Source organism: Chiloscyllium plagiosum, chromosome 23 (genome assembly GCF_004010195.1).
Source record: "Chiloscyllium plagiosum isolate BGI_BamShark_2017 chromosome 23, ASM401019v2, whole genome shotgun sequence".
Classification (NCBI taxonomy): Eukaryota; Metazoa; Chordata; class Chondrichthyes; order Orectolobiformes; family Hemiscylliidae; genus Chiloscyllium; species Chiloscyllium plagiosum.
In genome coordinates, this window is record NC_057732.1 from 12,411,502 (window position 1) to 12,434,950 (window position 23,449).

Genomic DNA, 23,449 nt, shown 5'->3' on the forward strand with positions numbered 1-23,449 from the left:
CTTTAGTTCAGCAAGCTTTTGAGACTGGGTCATTAAGAATACTTAAGGCTGGGATAGCCAGATATTTAATCAGTCAGGTAATCGAAGGTGATGAGGATAAAGCAGCAATGAGGAATTAAAGATTATTCAGATCAGCCATGACTTCATTGAACAGCGGAACAGACTTGGTGGACTGAATGGCTTAAGGCTTCTCCTACATCTTATGGTCTTAAGCTCCTTAGTGCTTTTCCTCCTGGATTTTCGGCCAACAGCATTAGAATTTCCAGGGAGCAGTTGGCCCCTGAACTGTACCCAGTGCTGCTACTGCAGCAAAACTGATCCTGAAGTGGATTTGCCAGCAGGTTACATTGTTTCACCTTCCCCATGCCAATCCATCCGAAAAGCCACACAGGAAATCCAGCTGCAACACTATTTAGATACACAACAGGGCAAAAGGCCTGTCTCGATTTTTGTTCGAGTCACCTCCTCAAAAACCAAGAAAATCTGCTGTACCTCATCCTGCATCGTATTGTGTGTTATTTTCACACTAACCATCTGTGGGAAGAGGTGTGTGTGAAGGAGGATGTTTGAAGTATGAGTGGAGTTGGAGAGGCTGAGAGACCTGGAATATGGCTTTAGCCCTGAAACAGATGTAGTTAATAGAAACACTAATAATAATACTTATGACTTTCTGTTTTGAGTCATAACCAGCTAGTCTCTTTATTTTAGTCCTGCATCTGTTGTATTCATACCTCAGGCAGTAGGGTGAAACAGCCTGAAGAGCTCAAGATTCAAGACAAATGGAAGCGCTGATGATCTCTTACGTATTGCATTGTGATGTTGAGCTTGCGTTTATGTTTGCGTCCATGTCTGGAGATGTCTCGAGAATAGAACAAAAGAAACAAACCAAAGGTAGTGTGAAATTCATCAGACCAGTCAACATCTGCGGGGAGGGGAGCAAAGTTAACTTCTCGGGTGTGTAACCTGTTTCAGGACACACATGCCTGAGACCACAATCCCAATTTCCTGGATGAAGCCCCTGAACTTCGCTGTTATTTTTTGAGCTATGCTATCTGAAATACTCATCCCAGAATTCAATCTGGGCTGGATTCTTTCTGGTATCACCCAGGGCAATGGGTGCTGGAGGCACGTAACATAGATCACATAGTTAGCCCACTACCTGCCTGCCCAGCCCCTAGCTGCCCCTATAACACACCTGGTGTATGGGCAGTGAAACCTCTCTGCCATATGTAAATATATCAAGATTTGTTAACAAACATATTGACTTCAATGATATGCTGTCAGTGCCAAAAAACAAATGATATGTTTTGATTTGATTTATTACTGTCTCATGTACCTAGGTACAATGAAAGGTTTTGTTTTACATGCAGTAAAGGCAGAACATCGCATACAAAGTGCATTAGGGTAATAGAACAGAGTGAGGAATACAATGTTACAGCTGCAGAGAAAGGTGCACAAAGAGTGAGGTCAACGTTAACTTAAAAGTTTCCAAGGTCCAGTCAGAAGTCAAATACCATTGGGGAAGAAGCTGGTCTTGAATCTGTTGGTATGTGGGTTTAAGCTTTTGTATCTTCTGCCAGGGAGATTATACCTGGGAGGTCTTTAATTACATCTGGTTGCCTTTCTGAGGCAGTGGGGTCAATGAATGGAAGATTGGCTTGCTTGAAGGTCTGGGCTGTGTTCACAATTTGCTTATGGCAATTGGTGTGGAGCTGGCAGAATCCTTTTGAGGCCTTCATGAGAAAAGGTGGGGTTAGAAGGATAGGGCACCTCATTATGTAATGCAGGAGGGCAGCCTCTCTTTCTTTCTGTGCTGCCTGCAGTACAAAACATGGTCATTCTCCCCACTTCTCCAGGCTGTACTCCCAAACCATTAGACATACCTTTCTGGGGTAGCCATGTTCTCCCACATGCTCCTTCCTGCAGTAGTCACTACGTGGCTCTGGTGCTGCTTGGACTGATGGGGCTGCGACCTAATCCGATTCCTCTCACTGAGGGGCAGCAGTCCCACTCTTAACCAGTTTCGCCACGATTGAGGGACAGGTTGGCACAGAGCAGTTCAACTTCCAACTTTCCTTCTGGGTTCTTTCTGTCTATTCCACTTCCCCCAGTAAAATGGAGCCCTAAGATTCTGCCATCAATGATAGTGCTCCAGTTGTCTTTTATTTCAGATTACCCCTGTCCACCTTATTTTGCTTTCATGGAAAATAATAGTATTCATTTGAAATTGAATTGAAGAGGCACATTGCACCTAGTGTCAGTACCTCTTGGCTGCAATATTCCAATATAAGTTGGCAGTGGGAAAGATTTCCTCCCAATGTCTTGTTGTTCAGAAAATAAGCATCAAAGACTCAACATTATTGGCAAAGTTATGGATCTTTCCTGCGTGTCTGACTCGATGGTGACTCATCTTGCTGTGCTTATTTTTAGCACTGAATCAACTGTAGAAAGATATTCCTTTCCCAGGTTGTCTTCCTCTTTAATAGCAAAAAAACATTCACCAGAACAAAAACCAATTAAATGAGGAGAAATTCACAGATAATCCATATCTTGGTCCAAATGCTAATGGCAACCCTAATAAGGTCTGAATGTATAGTACATGAATAAACATTTCTTTGCTGAGCCATGTTAGCAATGGACAAGCTGTTTCAGAAGAAATTCTACAGCCCAGCATATTTCCATTTTTAAAGGCTGACAGAAATTTTGCCTCTGTCTAGTGGACATACTAGTGCATCCTGGTTGAACAAAGAATGTTACATTGACTGAAGGCTTTTGTGAGAGTCCTTCTTTACTGCTGTGAAATACTTTTTTCTGAATGAAGCCACCTGATAAATATAGATTTTGTGACTCACGCTTATTGATGATTGCAGCATTTTGCGCAAAGATGTGTTTCAAAAACTAAGGAGACAAACATGTTTCCATACCTTGAGACCAGTGCACCCAGTTCCTCAATGTGCAATAAGTTTATCAAAACCTCTTCCTTTGACGTATTTTGGAATGCTGTGCTTATCCCAAGATTGATTAGTATCCTGCTGTACATATTTCTGTTCCAATTGTCTTTAATTAAGCAGCTTCTTTGTGAGTTAAAACAAACAGTAATCAATGTGATTGGGTGAATGGATGAATGAGTGACCAAAAGTCAATAATTTGGGGATTCTGCATCCGAGCTATCATTAACTACAGCTTGTTGTTCTGAATCTACATGCTTCTTCAGTAATTGCATGTGGCTGTACAAGAAATCAGAATCCACAATTATGGTAATGAAACTAATTATAAAGGAAGACAAAGTCAGCGGAGAAAGTGGGTGATTAATTACATTTATAGAAGTGATGGGGAGTCTAGCCAAGCTGCTGCCCTGGTGTTCATGATTCACAATCAATATTATTGTCATCTGTTGCATCCCTTAGGCATCTCTGTGTGCATAATATTGACGCATACAGGTCTCATGTGATAGTTCTTGGCTAAAGCTTCTATCCTTTTGGAAGGGATACTGATGTCTGGATCTCAGTATTGCTCCTCTCCACCACCTCATCACTTTTTACTCAGACAACCACCTGATGAAGGAGCAGCGCTCCGAAAGCTAGTGCTTCTAAATAAACCTGTTGGACTATAACCTGGTGTTGTGTGATTTTTAACTTTGAACATCCCAGGTCAACACAGGCACATCCAAATCACATTTTTACTGGGCTATGCTTAAGCCTGCTGTAGGAATATGTTTGGAAGCTTTCCTTTACATATTTGAGTAAAAACAATAATTGAACAAAACATAGCAAACAGTACTGTCAGTGCAGTAGCTTTTGAGTGTTCCTTGTTCTCTACATTAATGCTCCCACCTTTGATACATTTAGGATAATACTTAGAAATTAAAATTATTTATCTTCTCCTGAACATTAGTTCTAGGTAGCATGAAGTTTCATCTCGTGGTTTGTTGAAAGATAACGACCATGCATTTTAAATGTTTTATCATGTCTTGCTGTTTTGGAGTCCAGCCCTATTTTCAGTACTTTACTCTGAGCATATTTGAACAAAGGTTTTGGAACTCATCCACTGCTGCACCAAGTGTAACAGAGCCATAACCCCAGTAGTACATTGTTCAGTTTGAAATGACCTATCCCTATTTATCCTTATTCCATCACAAAGAGATATTTTTGAACTGATTCCAGTGGTTCTTTCAAGGCTGGCCTCTTCTTGATATGATCACAAATTGTTTTCCTGCCCTCTCTTTCTACTGCTTTTGTTTCGCAAAGCATTGAATCTTCACTAGGTTGCAGTTCCATGGGAACATTCCCGGTACTTTACCCAAGTGGTAATATTCATATTTAGTCTTCAAATACGGCGACGGTGGAGTCTAACTCCTTATTTAGCACTCACCTGTATTCATGCCTGCAGAGACGTCTGGTTATTTTTTAACCATAACATTTGATACCAGTTGGAACTGTCTTCTCTCTCCTGTTTTCTTTGCAAAAGTCAAAGTAGTCTGGTGATTGGGTAACAGTGGTGTCTATGGCTCGGTTATTCATGGGATCATGAAATTGGAAGAATCACCAGCTCAGGGCTGTAAATAATCAGTGAAACTATTTAGAATAGCACATTCTTGGTTAACTATCAGAGGCTAGTCATGAGAATTTCAAAAACGAGCAGATAGCCATATGATTCCTTTCTTGACAACTTGTGTTTTGCCTTGTCAGGGATGATCGGTCAGTTACCACTCCTGATCTTCCATCTACAGATGCTGTGGGGTGATGATGGCATAGCAGTTTTGTCACTGGGCAACTAATCCAGACACCCAGGCCATACTCTGGACACCTGGGCTTGGATCCCACCATGGTGGAGGGTAGAATTCCAATTTTACCAAGTCTGGGACTAAAAGGCTGATGAGCATTAAACCATTGCCAATTATTGTAAAAACCCAACTTGTTCACAAATGTCCTTTAGTGAACTAAATATTTCCTACCTTCTTTACCCAGTTTGACTTACCCAGACCAACAGCAATGTTACTGATTTTTAACTGCTCTTTGAAGTGATCTTACAAATTATACAGTTATATCAATCGCTAGAAAAGAATGAAGCCAGATGGATTATCTGGCATTGACCTAGACACCTGAAGTGATTGTGGCAAACTCAGCCTTGTTGGCATTGTAAAGTCTGCCATACTAACATCTGGAGCTAGCGCCAAAATAGGGCAAGCAGTCTTACAGGCTACTCAACAGCTTGACTTACGGAATTGTAACTTCAAGATAATATTCCAGAGAACACCTTCACTATTCCAGAACGTGTCTTGTCCCACCAGCAAGACAAATCCAACAGACGTTGCGCTACAGTGGTATGCATTTGAGAGGGAGGTGCCCTGGGATTCCTCAGTATTGACTCCAGCCCTCATGAAGTCTCAACTCATCAGGTCAAACATGGACAAGGAAACCTCCTGCTGATTTCCATAGATGGACTTTGCTGATGATTCAGTACAAGTTAAACATCCGCTGGAGGAGGGGTCTGAGGGTGGCAAGAGTGTAGATGTCCTCTGGGTGAAGAAATTCAATATCCGCCATGAAATGTGGCTCAGCAATGCAACTACTGACTGAATTGGTCAGGTCCTGTTGGACACTGCTGCTAGACTGGTTTACAGCAGGTGGTGAAGGACCCAACAAGAAGTATCAATAGGAGTGACTGTTGCACAGTCCTTGTGGAGGCAAAATCCTGTTTCCACATTGAAGATGCCCTTCATGATATTGTGTGGCAATATCACTGTGGTATTTGGGATAGATTTTGAACATACCTTGCAAATCAAGTGTGGGCATCCATGACGCAGTGTAGATCATCAGCACAGGAGAAGTGAACACCATCACAATCTGCCTTCCCATTTCCTGGCATAACCCCCACTCTAGTACTGTCAAGCCAGAGTTCAAAACCCTTACCACCTGATGCCTGGAGGAAGAATGCCTTATATTCTGCCTTGAGACCCTCCAATCACACGTGATCAATGTGGATTTCAACAGTTTCCTCATTTCCCCTCCCCCCCAACTTTATCCCAGTCCCAAGCCCCCAACTCCGTACCACCCTCTTGACCTATCCATCACCATTCCCATCTATCCGCTCCACCCTCCTTTATCACCTATCACCTTCTCCCCCACCTTCATCTACCTATTACATTCACAGCTACTTCCCCTCAACCCCAACCCCCCCCTCTCAGCCCCTCAGCCCACAAGCCTCATTCCTGATGAAGGGCTTATGCCCGAAACGTCGATTCTCCTGCTCCCTGGATGCTGCCTGACCTGCTGTGCTTTTCCAGCACCGCACTCTTGAAGCCAGAGATCGACCTTGGTTCAGTGAAGAATGAAGAAGGGCATGTTGGGAGCAGCATCAGGCGCACCTAAAAATAAGGTATCAGCTAGTGAAGCTACAATATTGGACTAGCTGCATGCCAAACACCACAAGCAGCAATTGATAGATAGACAGACCGAGCCAAGTCGTTTCACAATCAATGGATCAGATCTGAGCTCCGCAGTCCTGACATATCCAATCGTGAATGGTGATGAGCAATTAAATATCTCTCAATAAATGCTGGCCCAGCCAGCAAAGCCCACACTACCTGAATGAATTATAAAAAGTACACTCTGTGATTTTCTTAGTTTTCTCCCCATTAAATATATGTTGAGCATCTGTACCTTTCAGAGATTCACTTGCTGCATGGTGCCAAAGACAGGTCATGAAATCAATCACACTTTCTGTGAAACGGGGAAGTTGCAAATGTGTGGAGTTGCTGTCAGACTTCTGAGCAAGGCTAGGATTTTTCCTGTTGTGATGATCCAGCCACATATCAAGAGCACCTGCAAAATGAATTTGGGAATGTTTGATTTCGGTTATTATTCCAGATGTTTCTCTGGCTATTTCCATCTAGCTGGCAAAGATTTGAGGCATTGCTTTGTTTTAAATTTTTAAAAAAATTACTTAAATCTTTTATTTAGTAAGACAGTGTCACGAAGCATTTGGAAAGTTAAGAGTGCGTTGGGTTACTTAGCCAGAGTTGAAAAAAGCTATCGTGAGACTTAATACCACCTTGGCCAAACTATTCTTGCTGTTCAATCAGTTTGTCTGCTTCAAAAGGAAACTTCATGGATTAGTGGGGATAGGGATAAAGTAATAGGAATGATCCCAATCTAAGGAATGGTTGGTTTAAATTAAGCTTTGAAAGAATGATATAAGGAGTGGCAGTAAGCATTGCTCTGAGGTAGATAAAGTACTAAATAAGATAGATAAGTGTAACTAAAACATCACTTAAAAAATTAATCAGGTCAGGATTAGGCAGTATAGGATAGGCAGTTAAATCAGCGATCCATGTTTGGAATATCTCCACATAGAATTATGATTGCTTGAGAAAGTACTAATCTATTTGAGACTCAGTGGTCTTTTTCAATCTGAAATGAATGGTGTACGTTTCTGTATTTATAACAACATAAAAGTAGGAACATTGTCCACTCACGATGAAGGGTACTATTGACAGCACCATTAAACAATTAGTATTGTTACGTTCTGTTCCAGTCACACTGTTCATACTGTTCCATTACATTTTCTTTCTTTCTTCTTGTTGCTTGTCTAAAATCTATGCTATGCTTTTTTTCCATCCTTGTGTTGCAAGGATTTTCGCAATTGGCAGAGACAGTTTGATTTTTTTTCCCCTTGTGCGACATTAAGTCCACATTGAAGACAGACCATTTGTAGCCCACATTATAAACCCAAGAACCAGTAAGTGAGGGACTCCTCACTCCACTTTGACGGAGTGAAGTCAAATGTATTGGAGTCAATCTTGTTTTGAACAGTGATGTCATGTAATCATAAACACTTTGTCATCGACCTTTATTAAATATATGTATCCAGTAACAATCCCTATAGACCCAGGAAATAGTTAGAACTTATTACTCCATCATAAAAAAATTGCCAGATCTCTGTTAACGTAGGAGTAGAGAAAGCTGCATGCCAAATATTTTCCTTTTCTGGCAGTGGTTCGGACAGCTATACAACAAAGCAGAGAGGTCTAATTCAACCTTTGGTTTAGTTGCATTTGGATTAGAGAGTTCTTACTGGAAGATGATAAATATGATGAAACTGTCATATTTTCCTTTGAGCTTTCCAAATACTATTTTCCTATAGTTTGTCACCTTGATACCAATAATTCTAGAGTATTTCTTAGAATTTGTAATCGTATTTTCTTCATCCATTTTATTTATTCTCTCAGGACCTCATGCAGTACACGTAACAGACAAGTTAACCTGTTGATGTGAAACTCCTTTTGTTCTATTGTAATGAAGGTGGTATTTTGTGTTCAGAATGTAATAACATGAGATAAGAACTCATTTGTAGGACTATGTTAGCTATTTTTGCTGGCCGTGGCATAGTCAAGAAAACAATCTTTATTCTCTGTTTATAGCATGCCAGCAGATCTTGTAGGAAGTAAAAAAGAACAAACAATACAAGAGTAGCTGTTGTCTTTATGATTCCTTGAGCCAGTTCCACCAGTCAAGAAAGTCATGGTTGGTGCACCTCAATTCTATTTTTCCATCTGATTGTCACATTACTCGAATCCCTTGCCTTCAAAAATCCATGATTTTTGTCACGAATATACTCAAGAACTAAGGGGGCCACAGATCAGTAGGGTCGAGGTTTTTTAAAGTGAATTTGGAAATGAAGCACTTTTAGCTCATCTCAGTCCAAATTGGCCAGCCCCCATCCTGAGATTGTCACCTCGAGCTCCAAAATCTTCAGGAAGGGAAATAGCCTCTCAGCATCTCCAGCTACATTACTATTGGCAAATTGCATGCACAATATAACACTAGAGACATTTGGGTTGTGTTATAGCAAAGAGATTATAATGACGACACACTTTTGCTTGCAGCCAGTTAATGAGGTACATTGGGGACAGCACCAGACAATTGATTTGATTGGGTCCTCAAGGACAAAGCTGTTCAACTGGGTCTGCAGCATGTGGTCAAGGAACCAACAAGAGGGAAAAACGTACTTGATCTCATTTTTATCAATCTGCCAGCTGCAGATGCATCTGTCCATGACTATATCGGTAAGAGTGACCAGCGCACAGGCCTTGTGGATACAAAGCCTTGTTTCACATTGAGAATACCCTCCATCATGTTGCGTGGCACTATCACTGTGCTAAATGGGAGAGATTTCCAGCAGATCTAGCAATTCAAGATCATGAGATGCTGTCGGTCATCAACAGCAGCAAAATTGTACTCCACAATCTGTAACCTCATGGTCTGGCATATCCCCGACTCAACCATTACCATCAAGCCAGGGGATCAATCCTGATTCAATGAAAAGTAGAGGAGGGAATGACAGAAGCATCAGGCATATCTTAAAATGTGGTGACATGGTGGCTCAGTGGATGGCACTGCTGCCTTACAGAGCCAGGAACCCAGGTTCGATTCCAGCCTTAGGCGACTGTGTGGAATTTCACATTCTCCCTGTGTCTGCATGGGTTTCTTCTGAGTGCTCCTGTTTCCTCCCAATGTCCAAAGAGGTGCAGGTCAGGTGAATTGGCCATGTTTAATTGCCCATAGTGTTCGGTGCATTAGTCAGAGGGGAATGGTTGGTTACTCTTTGGAAGGTCAGTGTGAACTTCTTGGGCCGAAGAGCCTGTTTCCACCCTATAGGGAATCTAATCTAATCTAAAATGAAATGTCAACCTGTTGAAACTATCAAACAGAACTATTTCCACGTCAAACAGCATAAGTAGCAAGTGATAGACAGACAGAAATAAGCGATTCAACAAACAATAGATCAGATCTAGCCTCTATAGTCCTGCCTCATCCAGTTACAAATGATGGTGAACAATTAAACAATTCACTGGAAGGGGAGGGTCTACAAATATCCCCATCCTCAGTGATGGAAGAGCCTATCACATCAGCAAAAGACAAGGCTGAAGTATTTGTAGCAATCTTAAGGCAGAAGTACCGAGTGAATGATCTATCTCAGCTTCCTCCAGTGGTCCCCAGCATCACAGATACCAGTCTTCACTCAATTCAATTCACTCCTCACGATATCAAGAAATGATTGGAAGAACTGGATACCGCAAAAGTTATGGGCCCTGACAACATTGCAGCAATTGTACTGAAGACTAGCCCCAGAACATGCTGCTCCCCTAGCCAAGCTCTCCCAGAACAGTTACAACACAAGCACTCACCCGACAATGTGGAAAATTGTCCAGGTGTGTCTTGTACACAAACAGCAGGACAAATCCAACATGGCCAGTTACCGCCCTGTCAGTCTACTCTCGATCACCAGTAAAGTGTTGGAAGGGGTCATCAAGAGTGCTATCAAGCAGCTCCTGGGAAAAAGTGAGGACTACAGGTGCTGGAGATCAGAGTTGAGAGTGTGGTGCTGGAAAAGCACAGCAGGTCAGGCAGCATCCGAGGAGCAGGAGAGTTGATGTTTCGGGCATAAGCCCTTCATCAGGAATGACCTTATTCCTGATGAAGGACTGCTGAGCAAAATGTAGATTCTCCTGCTTCTCGAATGCTACCTGCCCTGCTGTGCTTTTCCAGCATCAGACTCTTGGCTATCAAACAGCACCTGCTCAGCACTAACCTGCACAGTGACGTCCAGTTTGGGTTCCACCAGAACCACTCAGCTCCTTTGTTCAACCATGGACAAAAGAGCTGAATTCCAGAGTGAGGTGTAAGTAAAAGCCCTTGACATCAAAGCTGCATTCAACCGATTGTGGCATCAAAATTGGAGTCAATGTGTATCGGGGGGCAAACTCTCCACTGGTTGGAGTCAAACCTGGAACATGGGAAGATGGTTATGTTTGTTGGAAACCAGTCATCCCAGCTCCAGGACATCTCTGCAGGAGTTCCTCTGGGTAATGTTGTAGGCCCAGCCATCTTCAACTGCTTCACCAATGACTTTCCCTTATTCATAAGGTCAGAAGTGGGAATGTTCGCCAATGATCGTACAATGTTTAGTATCATTTGTGACTCCTCAAATACTGAAGCAGTCCATGTTCAATGCAACAAGATCGGGACAATATCCAGGCGAGGGCTGACAAGTGGCGAGTAGCATTCGCAACACACAAATGCCAGGCAATGACCATCTCCAATAAGAGACAATCTAATCACCACCCCTTGGCATTCAATCATAGAATAACAGAATCCCTACAGCGTAGAAACAGGCCATTTTGCCCAACAAGTCCACACCGAACCTCTGAAGAGTAACCCAACCAGACCCATTCCCCCTAACACTATATTTACCCCTGACTAATGCACCTAACTGACACATCCCTGAACACTATGGGGATTTTAGTCTGGCCAGTTCACCTAACCTGCACATCTTTGGACTGTGGGTGGAAAACCACGCAGACACGGGGAGAATGTGCAAACTCCACACAGACAGTCACCCGAGGCTGGAATTGAACTCGAGTCCTTGGCGCTGTGAGGGAGCAGTGCTAACCACTGAGTCACCGTGCCACCCTTAATGGTGTTACCATCACTGAATCCTCCACTATCAACACCCTAGGGGTTATCATTGACCAGAAACTCAACTGGAATCACCACATAAACACAATGGTTACAAGAGGAAGTCAGAGGCTAGGAATATCATGGTGAGTAACTCATCTCCTGGCCCATTAAAGCCTATCCACCATCTACAACACACAACTCAGGAGTGTGATGGAATACCCTCCAGTTGCCCGGATGAGTGCAGCCCCAACAACAGCCCCAAGTTTGACGCCATCCAGGACAAATTAGCCTGTTTGGCACCACATCAACAAGCATTCAATTACTCTACCACCAATGCTCAGTAGCATCAATGTGTACTATCTACAGGATGCATTCACTCCAGATATTCACCCAAGATCCTTAGACAGCATCTTCCAAAGCCATGTTCACTTACATCTAGAAGGACAAGGACAGCCAGTACATAGGAACACCACCACCCACAAGTTCCCCTCCAAGCTAATCACCATCCTGACTTGGAAATAGTTCACCATTCTTTCACTGTTGCTGGGTCAAAATCCTGGAATTTCCTCCCTAATGGCATTGTGTGTTAACCCACAGCACATGGACTGCAATGGTTTAAGGCAGCTCACCACTACCTTCTTAACGGAAACTGGCGATTGACAATAAATACTGGCCTGGGGATTAGAGTGGTGCTGGAAAAGCACAGCAGTTCAGGCAGCATTCGAGGAGCAGGAAAATCCCTTTGGATGCTGCTTGAATTGTTGTGCTTTTCCAGCACCACTCTAATCCAGAATCTGGTTTCCAGCATCTGCAGTCATTGTTTTTACCTAATAAATACTGGCCCAACCAGCAATGCCCATATCCCATGGGTGAATAAAAAACGTAGACAATGTACAATTTATGAAGATTGTGTGCTTTTACCCAATTCTTTTATGATGTTGGACATAAGTATAATTCCAAAGTTGTGAATTTTCAGTAATTGTTTGGCATAAATTCATATTACTGCAAATTCTAAATTCTGACTTATTCCTCCAAGGAGGCAGATCAAATCTAAGTTCTTGAGAAAGATTCAAGAACCTGGAAACTTTAATTTTCTGAGCAGATTTTCTTGCCCCTTTGCTGATGAGAAGACTGAAGGAGGTCAGGATGTCAAACATGTCCATGCTGTCTCAATGTTGGGGTAATGAACATTAATTCCACTGCCTTGCTTTTTTCTACTAGTCTTGCATCTTCCTCTGCTTTAAGCACTTCTCAAATTTTCAATTAAAATAAAACTTGCCCTGCATCAACAACCCTTGGTTATAAAACATTCCCTGCTTGGACAGCCCTGTGTTCAAATAAATTTCTTTGCTAAGTTCCAAGATTGCTAAGGTACCTTGTATTCTCAATCGTTAGCCATCATTTTAAAATTATAATTTCTTAATGCTGACACCCCAAACAGAAACTTTATATTTCATAATCAAATCTGCTATTGACCTTCATTACTCCATTAGATTTAGTTATGCCATCTCAAGCCTTCCCTTGCAAGTGCCAGTTATCTTGATGAATCTGTTGTGCATTCTTTGTGGCTTTGATTTCCTTTCTCTAATAGGTTACACAAAACTATGTATCATATCTCTGACAGTGCTCTCGCTGGTGTTCAATATTAGTTCATCATTACCTTTTCACTGTTGTATCTATCTCACCTATTCACAACCTTTGTGAATAGTTTATGTCACTTTTGAGGAATCATGTCCACTTGGTATATCAACAGAAGGAACTAACTCCTGGAAAATGTTTACGTGAAGTTAAATATGAGCCAGTCTTTGTGTAATTGAGATTGACCAGTGAAAGTCATATGGACCTGCAGTGCCCTCAAAGAAGGAAAGCCACTGATTGAAGTTTAAATAAATAAAGAATTGAGCAATCAAGAAATCTTTGTCTTTTTTATTCATTCATTCACCTTCTCAATGGCTTGGGTTTTGTGCAAAGCCAGTAATAATTGTTTCGTTACTGCTTAGGTAAATCTAATTCTGAATTAGAAAGATTGAATCTCAGTTGAGACTGTTTACATGCAGGCTTTCTTTCACAAAACTTTCTTACGATTGGCTTACACTACAACACATGCAATTTATCAACTAATGTCTGCTTTAAGGAACATTAGCGCGGTAATTTGCTGGTTGCCATAACTTGTTGACTCCAAGCAGATTGATGCAATCATTTATGTTTCAAACCTTTTCTAAACCTGTTGGCAAATTCTAACCTTATTGACAACATAATGGTTAAACCACTCCAGGAAATCTCAACAGTTCTCTGAACGAATTGTTAAAACACCAAAAGTGGAAGACAGATGACATCGTGCAGAAAATACCAGTGTTAAAGAAAGTTTCAAACTTAAAGCTTTGGTTAAGAACCTGGTGCATCTAACTACTGTCCTGTCCAACTGCCTCTGGAACACTGCGTTCAGTTTGGTCTCATTGCAACAAAGGTTAATTAAGAATATATTGTTTATCCTGGGACTTTGTTATCATCGAGAAGAAAAATGTGGAGCAATTAGCCCTGGGAAATTTCTTCTCTCATGCACTTGGAGATAGGCAATAGATTTTAAAGTTAAGTATTCAAAAGAAACAAAAGCAATGCATTCTTTTTTTGTAAGAAGTGTACAGAATTATAGAATGGATTATTGGCAGAAAAGGAAGATCAGAAAAGAATTTCAAAGTTTCGAGCAAAACTAATTGTTTCTACCCGAGGATATGATTAAAATAAAAGATGGTGCAATAGCTGATGTATTAGTCATAATTTTCAAAGCTCCCTAAATTTAGGAATTGTGCCTCTGGCTTGGAAAATTGTAACTGTCACTCATGTTATTCATGAAGGAGCTGAGAAAGAAATCAAGTTTCTACAGACCTATCAGTTTAACGTGAATTTATGGCGATTACTGGAATCTATTGTCAGAGAGCCAAAGTGATTGAGGGTATAGGCTGAACAAAATGAGTTAAAATGAATTTGTGAAGGGTGAATATCTGCCTCATCCAACTGAAATTTTCGAAGCATTCTCCAGTGTACCCTTTGGTGTATAATGGAATGTTAATTTATATCGTCTATATGAACTTCCAGAAGACATTTGAGAAGATTCTACACATGAGATTACTGTAAAAACATGAATAAGAGCCATGCTAAATTGGAAGCAAACTTGTGGTAATTTTTGCAATGGTTGGACATGACTTGTAAATGTTCTTAAGGGTCTTTGCTGGGGCCACAGTAGCTTGGATGAAGTGCTGCTATAACTACAATTACTTCTATTACTGCAAGTAAATTCCCATATACAGAGCAACTTCAATTATCCAAGCAAGACGGGCAGAGAGTATTTTATTTGGATAACTGATTGTTTGGACAGCAGATAACATTTTTATGGGATCTTGAGATCTTGTTCGGATAATCTGAAATTGATATTTGGGTAACCGAGGTTATTATGTAAGAGTTCAGCAGCAGTGATAGAGCTGAATGAATTCACTTCAATCTTGTCATTTATCTTTCTTGCTATCCAGCAATTCCTTGGTGTTCTCTAGCTCCTGTTCTGGGTACCTCTGAGTGTAGGGCGACAAGGTATTTTAGCTGCTTCCATTCTTCAAGTATGCCCAAGCCTTCGGCGTGGTCTGGAGCCTTGACTCAGTCTGATTGAAGGACTGTAATGCTGAGCAGTTTGTTTCTTTTCCAATTTGTTCCTAAGATTTTATGCCTAGATTTTGTACCTCACTGAATTCTTTGAGGATGTGACAAAACATGTTGATGAAGATAGAGGAGGGAAAGTCTCAGATACAGTCACATAGATTGGTTAACTCCAGGAAAGGTAAGAGAGGTAGGTACCTAGGGCAGGAGTCTTTTGTGGATATACCCATTTCAAACAGGTATGCTGTTTTGGAAAATGTTGGGCGTGATGGATTGTCAGGGGAACGTAGCAAGAACAGCTACGTTTCTGGTATTGAGACTGGCTCTAATGCAACGAGGGGTAAGGCGGCTTCCAAGAGGTCAATTATGTTAGGAGATTCTGTAGTCCAAGGTACAGACAGACATTTCTGTGGCCAGCAGTTAAAAAGCAGAATGGTGTGTTGCTTCCCTGGTGCCAAGATCAAGGATGTCTCAGAGAGGGTGCAGAATGCTCTCATGGGAGAGAGGGGCCAGCAAAAGGTCATTGTCCACATTGGAACCAATGATATAGAAAGGGAAAAGATTGAGATTCTGAAAGGAGATTACAGAGAGTTAGGCAGAAATTTAAAAAGGAGGTCCTCAAGGGTAGTAATATCTGAATTACTCCCAGTGCTACGAGCTAGTGAGGGCAGGAATAGGAGGATAGAGCAGATGAATGAATGGCTGAGGAGCTGGTGTATGGGAGAAGGATTCACATTTTTGGATCATTGGAATCATTTTTGGGGTAAAAGTGACCTGTACAAGAAGAACGGATTGCACCTAAATTGGAAGGGGACTAATATACTGGCAGGGAAATTTGCTAGAACTGCTTGGGAGGATTTAAACTAGTAAGGTGGGGGGGTTTGGACCCAGGGAGATAGTGAGGAAAGAGATCGAACTGAGACGGGTGCAGCTGAGAACAGAAGTGAGTCAAACAGTCAGGGCAGGCAGGGACAAGGTAGGACTAATAAATTAAACTGCATGAGAGTGCCCCCTTCATTTCTCCAGTTTGCTGTATGACCTCAGACAGACATTATCTTTACCCCAGAGGCCCTGGGTAATTTTGTTGTTTTCTTTTCCCATGCCATAACTATCTTCTTGATCATCTAGGCCACTGTGTGTGTGTTATCAGCTGGATAAAACTGTTCTGGTGCCCTCTTTGACTCCTTAGTGCCATGCGACACCAGCATTCTCAGCCAACGGTTCCCAACCTCTTCCTCCAGATTGTTACTGTCCAAGGCTGTGCCATATAGCACCTGAAACACTACCCAAAACCGCAAATGCAGAGGGCTGCTCACCTTTCCTTTGATAGCACTTTGTTAGCACCTCCACTGGATCCCCTCTGTCAGTGTCTATGACATTTAACACACGTTCTTTTAAAAGCCTCAATTGTGTTTTACCAATTTTATGGTAAGGTAAGTTATTTGGGTGGAACTGAGAAATGAGAAAGGGATGATCACCTTATTGGGATTGTATTATAGACCCCCTAATAGTCAGAGGGAAATTGAGAAACAAACTTGTAAGGAGATCTCAGCTATCTGTAAGAATAATATGGTAGTTATGGTAGGGGATTTTAACTTTCCAAACATAGACTGGACTGCCATAGTGTTAAAGGTGTAGATGGAGAGGAATTTGTTAAGTGCGTACAAGACAATTTTCTGATTCAGTATGTGGATGTACCTACTAGAGAAGGTGCAAGACTTGACCTACTCATGGAAAATAAGGCAGGGCAGGTGACTGAGGTGTCAGTGGGGGAGCACATTGGGGCCAGTGACCATAATTCTATTTGTTTTAAAATAGTAATGAAAAAGGATAGACCAGATCTAAAAGTTGAAGTTCTAAATTGGAGAAAGGCCAATTTTGACGGTATTAGGCAAGAACTTTCAAAAGCTGATTGGAGGCAGATGTTTGCAGGTAAAGGGACAGCTGGAAAATGGGAAACCTTCAGAAATGAGATAACGAGAATCCAGTAAAAGTATATTCCTGTCAGGGTGAAAGGAAAGACTGGTAGGTATAGGGAATGCTCAAAAGAAATTGAGGGTTTGGTTAAGAAAAAGAAGGAAGCGTATGTCAGGTATAGACAGGATAGATTGAGTGAATCCTTAGAAGAGTATAAGGGAAGTAGGAGTATACTTAAGTGGAAAATCAGGAGGGCAAAGAGGGAACATGAGATAGCTTTGGCAAATAGAATTAAGGTGAATCCAAAGTGTTTTTACAAATATATTAAGGACAAAAGGGTAACTAGGGAGAGATAGGGACCCTCAAAGATCAACAAGGTGGCCTTTGTGTGAAGCCGTAGAAAACGGGGGAGATACTAAATGAGTATTTTGCATCAGTATGTGCTATGGAAAAGGATATGGAAGATATAGACTGTAGGGAAATAGATAGCGACATCTTGCAAAATGTCCAGATTACAGAGGAGGAAGTTCTGGATGTCTTGAAATGGGTAAAGGTGGATAAATCGCCAGGACCTGATCAGGTGTACCCGAGAACTCTGTGGGAAGCTAGGGAAGTGATTGCTGGGCCTCTTGCTGAGATATTTGTATCATTGACAGTCACAGGTGAAGTGCCGGAAGACAGGAGGTTGGCAAACGTGGTGCCACTGTTTAAGAAGGGTGGTAAGGACAAGCCAGGGAGCTATAGACCAGTGAGCCTGACCTCAGTAGTGGGCAAGTTGTTGGAGGGAATCCTGAGGTGAAAAATGTGGTGCTGGAAAAGCGCAGCAGTTCAGGCAGCATCCAAGGAGCAGGAGAATCGACATTTCGAGCATAAGCCCTTCTTGAGGGACAGGATGTACATGTATTTGGAAAGCCAAGGACTGATTCGGGATAGTCAACATGACTTTGTGCGTGGGAAATCATGTCTCACAATCTTGATTGAGTTTTTTGAAGAAGTAACAAAGAGGATTGATGAGGGCAGAGCAGTAGATGTGATCTATATGGACTTCAATAAGGTGTTCAAAAAGGTTCCCCATGGGAGACTGATTAGCGGTCCTCCACTTTTTGTCATTTACATAAATGATTTGGATGCGAGCATAAGAGGTACAGTTAGTAAGTTTGCAGATGACACCAAAATTGGAGGTGTAGTGGACAGCGAAGAGGGTTACCTCAGATTACAACAGGATCTGGACCAGATGGGCAAATGGGCTGAGAAGTGGCAGATGGAGTTTAAATCAGATAAATGCGAGATGCTGCATTTTGGGAAAGCAAGTCTTAGCAGAACGTATGGTAAGGTCCTAGAGAGTGTTGCTGAACAAAAAGACCTTGGAGTGCAGGTTCATAGCTCCTTGAAAGTGGAGTCGCAGGTGGATAGGATAGTGAAGGAAGCATTTGGTATGCTTTCCTTTATCAGTCAGAGTATTGAGTACAGGAGAATAGCTCCTTGAAAGTGGAGTCGCAGGTGGATAGGATAGTGAAGGAAGCATTTGGTATGCTTTCCTTTATCAGTCAGAGTATTGAGTACAGGAGTGGGGAAGACATGTTGTGGCTGTACAGGACATTGGTTTGGCCACTGTTGGAATATTGCATGCAGTTCTGGAAGGGTATATGAATAGGAAGGGCTTGGAGGGATATGGGCTGGGTGCTGGCAGGTGGGACTAGATTGGTTGGGATAACTGGTCGACATGGATGGGTTGGACCGAAGGGTCTGTTTCCATGCTGTACATCTCTATGACTCTCTGACTCTAAGTGGATGTGGTGTATGTGGATTTCAGCAAGGTGTTTGCTAAGATTCCCCATGGTAGGCTAATTCAGAAAATAAGGAGGCATGGGATACAGGGAAAGTTGGCTGCTGAACACAGAATTATCTAGCATATAGAAGACAGAAGGTGGTTGTAGATGGGAAGTATTCAGCCTGGAGCTCGGTGTTCCGCAGGGATCAGTGCTGGGATCTGTGCCCTTTGTGATTTTTATAAATGACTTGGATGAGGAAGTGAAAGGGTAGATTAGTAGTTTGCCGATGACACCAAGGTTGGTGGAATTGTGAATAGTGTGGAAGGCTGTTGTCAGTTGCAACAGGACATAGACAGGATGCAGAACTGGGCTGATAAGTGGCAGATGGAGTTCAACTTGGAAAAGTGTGAAGTCATTCACTTTACAAAGTTGAATTTGAATGCAGATTACAGGGTTAAAGGCAGGATTCTTGGCACTGAGGAAGAACAGAGGGATCTTGGGGTCCGTGTCCATTGATCCCTCAAAGTTGCCACCCAGGTCGATAGGGTTGTTAAGAAGGCTTGTGGTGTGTTGGCTTTCATATGTAGGTGCATTTGGTTTAAGAACTGTGAGGTTATGCTGCAGCTCTATAGAGACCTAGTTGGACCACACTTGGACTATTGTGTTCAAGTCTGGCCGCTTCATTGTAGGGAGGATGTGGAAGCTTTAGAGAGGGTGCAGAGGAGATTTCCCAGGATGCTGCCTGGACTGGAGGGCATGTCTCATGAAGAAAGTTTGAGGGAGCTAGGACTTTTCTCATTGGAGCGAAGAAGGATGAGAGGTGACTTGATAGAGGTATACAAGATGTTGAGAGGCATAGGTAGAGTGGATAGCCAGAGATCTTTTCCCATGGCGGAAATGTCTATCATGAGGGAGCTAATTGGAGGAAGGTTTAGAGGAGATGTCAGAGGTAGGTTCTTTACTACCTTTTATCTTATCCTGCTTGGCACACTTTCCTCATTCCTGAAGAAGGGCTCATGCCCGAAACGTCGATTCTCCTGCTCTTTGGATGCTGCCTGACCTGCTGCGCTTTTCCAGCAACACATTTTCAGCTCTTTACTACCACCTCTGGCATTGCATTCAATGCACCCACCACTCTCTGAATAGAGTCAGATACATTAGGGACATTTAAGTGACTCTTGGATAGGCACATAGATAATAGTACAATGAAGGATATGTAGGTTAGTCTGATCTTAGAGGAGGATAGAAAACTGGCACAACATTGAGGCCGAAGGACCTGTACTGTGCTGTACTGTTATATGTTCTACACCTTTGTACCTAAAATGGCGCAAAGGACTGTAATGCTGAACATTTCATTTCTTTATTTTTTAAATTCATTCCTAAGATCCTGTACCTGGCACCTTTGTACCTAAGATGGCGCCATAAGTGGTGACTTTGTAAACTTTTCACTGCACTCATTGAGTACATGTGATAATAAACCAAATTCTAATTCTAATTTTTCTTGGATCTTCTGCCAAACCATTGATACAAGCCATTTTATTCTGTCATTCTTGGTTTTTTTGCATGCTGAGTGCTCCTAGTGTATCATAAATCTAAATATGTCTTGCTGTATGGCGGTCCTGTTGCTCTAAAGTCACTTGAGTTATAAAGGATGAAGAACTTTGTGTAGTTAAATTTGCAGGTGACATGAAGTGTGATGTGTGAATAAGAGACATAAATTAACTAAATGAGTCACCAAAACTAAGATGAGGTTCAACGTGATAGAAGTTTGACATTATCCACTGCTGGATAAGTAAAAAATGGCATATGGGAGTATTTTAATAATGTTGAGAGCTTTGGAACCCAATAATTTACAGTAGGAATAAGCCACTCAGTATTTTGAGCCTTTCAAGACAGTCATAGCTGATATTATTGTGACCTCAAACCACACTGTCTACCTTACACCACCTCCCCCCCACAAAACCTTAGGCTGCCTGGTTGAGCAAATATCTGTTTAACTCAGCTTTGAACATACTTAACAACCCAGCCTGCACTGCTCTCTGTGAATGACAATTTCACCGAGCAGAAAAGGTACAAAATATTATTGAGGAAACTAATGGTATGTTGGAGATCTTGTGGCACGATGGGTAATATCTCAATCTCTGAGTCAGCAGCTCGCTTTTGGATGGCACAGTGGCTCAGTGGTTAGCACTGCTGTCCCGCCAGGGACCCAGATTTGAATCCAGCCTTGTCTGTGTGAAGCTTGCACACTCTCCCCGTGTTTGCGTGGGTTTTCTCCAGGTGCTCCGGTTTCCTCCCACAGCCCGAAGGTGTGCAGGTCAGGTGAATTGGCCATGGGAAATTGCCCATAGTGTTTAGGGATGTAAAGGTTAGATGCATTAGTCAGGGGTAAATATGGGGAAGGGAATGTGTCTGAGTGGGTTACTTTTCAGAGGGTCTGTGTGGACTTGTTGGGCTGAAGGGCCTGTTTCTGTCGGGATTCTATTAAAAGCTGTAGGCTATTTCCCACTGTAGGACTAGATGGCCAAGAAAGGGGCGTTTGTACTGCAATATTGGGTTTGTTCCCATTTTAGTTATAATTAGGGCAGCAAAGTGGCTCAGTGGTTAGCACTGCTGCCTCACAGCACCAGGGACCTGGGTTTGATATCAGCCTCAGGCGACTGTGTGGAGTTTGGACGTTCTTCCTGTGTTTGCGTGGGTTTCCTCCAGGTGCTCTGGTTTCCTCCCACAATCCAAAGATGTGCAGGTCAGGTGAATTGGCCATGCTAAATTGCCCATAGTATTCAGGGATGTGTAGATTAGGTGTATTAGTAAGGGTAAATGTAGAGTAATAGGGTAGGGGAATGGGACCATGTGGATTACTGTTTGGAGGGTTGGTGTGAACTTGTTGGGCCAAATGGCCTGTTTCCACACTATAAGGATTCTGTGAATGTCACTTTGCCCTAACTGTGGTGAAGATCAAAATGCAGTGGGTCAGAACTGTGCTCAGACAGAACTGAAGACTAAGGAGAAAGATGCATCAGATTTAATCTCAAAGGGATCACAATTCACGAATGAAAAGGTGGTGCTTTTAGTTGTATAATGTCTTGGTCGAGAAGAACCAGGAGTAATTTTTTCAGGTTTGGACACATGACCTCAGGAAATGTATACACAGAAGGGATATGCCACAGATTCACCAAAGCAATGCCAGGGTTTAAAGGGTTACTGTTTGAGGATTTGGTTTGAATTTTGTCAAGAAATGTCAAAAGTTGGTGCAACTGTGATGTTTCAGACAATAAAGGGGTTCAGCAGGTTTGATTCAGAGGGCTTTGCCATCTGTGAAGGGAATCCAGAACAAGAAGGGATAATATTACAACTAGAATTAACTCATTTAAATCTTTTCACACAAAACGTAATGAAATTTTGGAACTCATTCCCCAAAAAAAGAAATACCTGAAGATTCTGGGTTAATGTAAATTTACCCAACTTTAGGCGACAGATTTTTCCTGGGAAAGGGTATCGCTGGATACAGAGCGAGAATGTGCAAATGGAATTGTGGCACAAATTACCCATGAGATAAGCAAATGATAGAACAGCTTTGAGAAGCTCAGTAACCTACTGGTTTCTGGTAAAACATTCAGTAAAACCCCAATAGCACTTAGGGGACAATTGATTTTGTCTAACAGTTTGAAAAACAAACTCATGAGAGCTTTGGAAGGTCAAGATGGATAACTAGCGTTGTCCGGCTTACGTATTACCATGTTTCTGTCAAAGCAATAATAAACTGTTATTGAAGTACATTAAGAGCATATTCTTCTTTGTGGTGCTGGTAATTTCTGTTGTATTTTACTAACAAATTGTTTCCTTATAACTGTAAACTGTAACTCAGAATTATCATCAAAGTGCACTTAGATAATAAACCATTGAATTCATTGTTGTAACAAATGTCCTAATTTAAGCTATAGATAAACAGTCACTAGATCAGAAATATGCCCACTATAGGAAAGGTGGACTGGAAGATGCCTAGATTTCTCAGTAAAAATTGAGTTGCTAATGAACAGCAGTTTTAAATCTCCACATCCCTGCAAATTTGGAGAGGATTATTGATAAGCAAATAAGTAGACACTTGCCCATTATTCTTTGAAAGGATGAGTTCTATTTCCGGTGATCTATAATCAGTATGTTGATTGGCATTCTGTCCCCAGGAACATGGAAATTGAAATAAGATCCAACAGATTGGTGCTTTCTGCTGAAGCGACTAATCTTTCATATTACATGGTTTGAAAAGACTGCTTTTGATAAAGTCCCACATAGGAGGTTAGTGAGCAAAATTAGGGTGCATGGTATTGGGGGCAAAGTACTAACTTGGATTGAAAGTTGGTTGGCTGATAGGAAACAAAGAGTAGTGATAAACGGCTCCATTTCGGAATGGCAGGCAGTGACCAGTGGGGTACCGCAGGGATCAGTGCTGGGACCGCAGCTTTTTACAATATATGTTAATGATACAGAAGATGGTATTAGTAATAACATTAGCAAATTTGCTGATGATACTAAGCTGGGTGGCAGGGTGAAATGTGAGGAGGATGTTAGGAGATTACAGGGTGACCTGGACAGGTTAGGTGAGTGGTCAGATGCAGTTTAATGTGGATAAATGTATGATTATCCACTTTG

The 23,449-nt window shown here is 41.9% G+C and overlaps 1 protein-coding gene across 4 annotated transcripts in view; it reads left to right on the top strand.

Annotated features, from left to right (window-relative positions):
* rerg (RAS-like, estrogen-regulated, growth inhibitor) overlaps positions 1-23,449 on the top strand; it is a 90,179-nt gene that overhangs the window by 37,275 nt on the left and 29,455 nt on the right. The gene's annotated exons all lie outside the window — the stretch shown is intronic.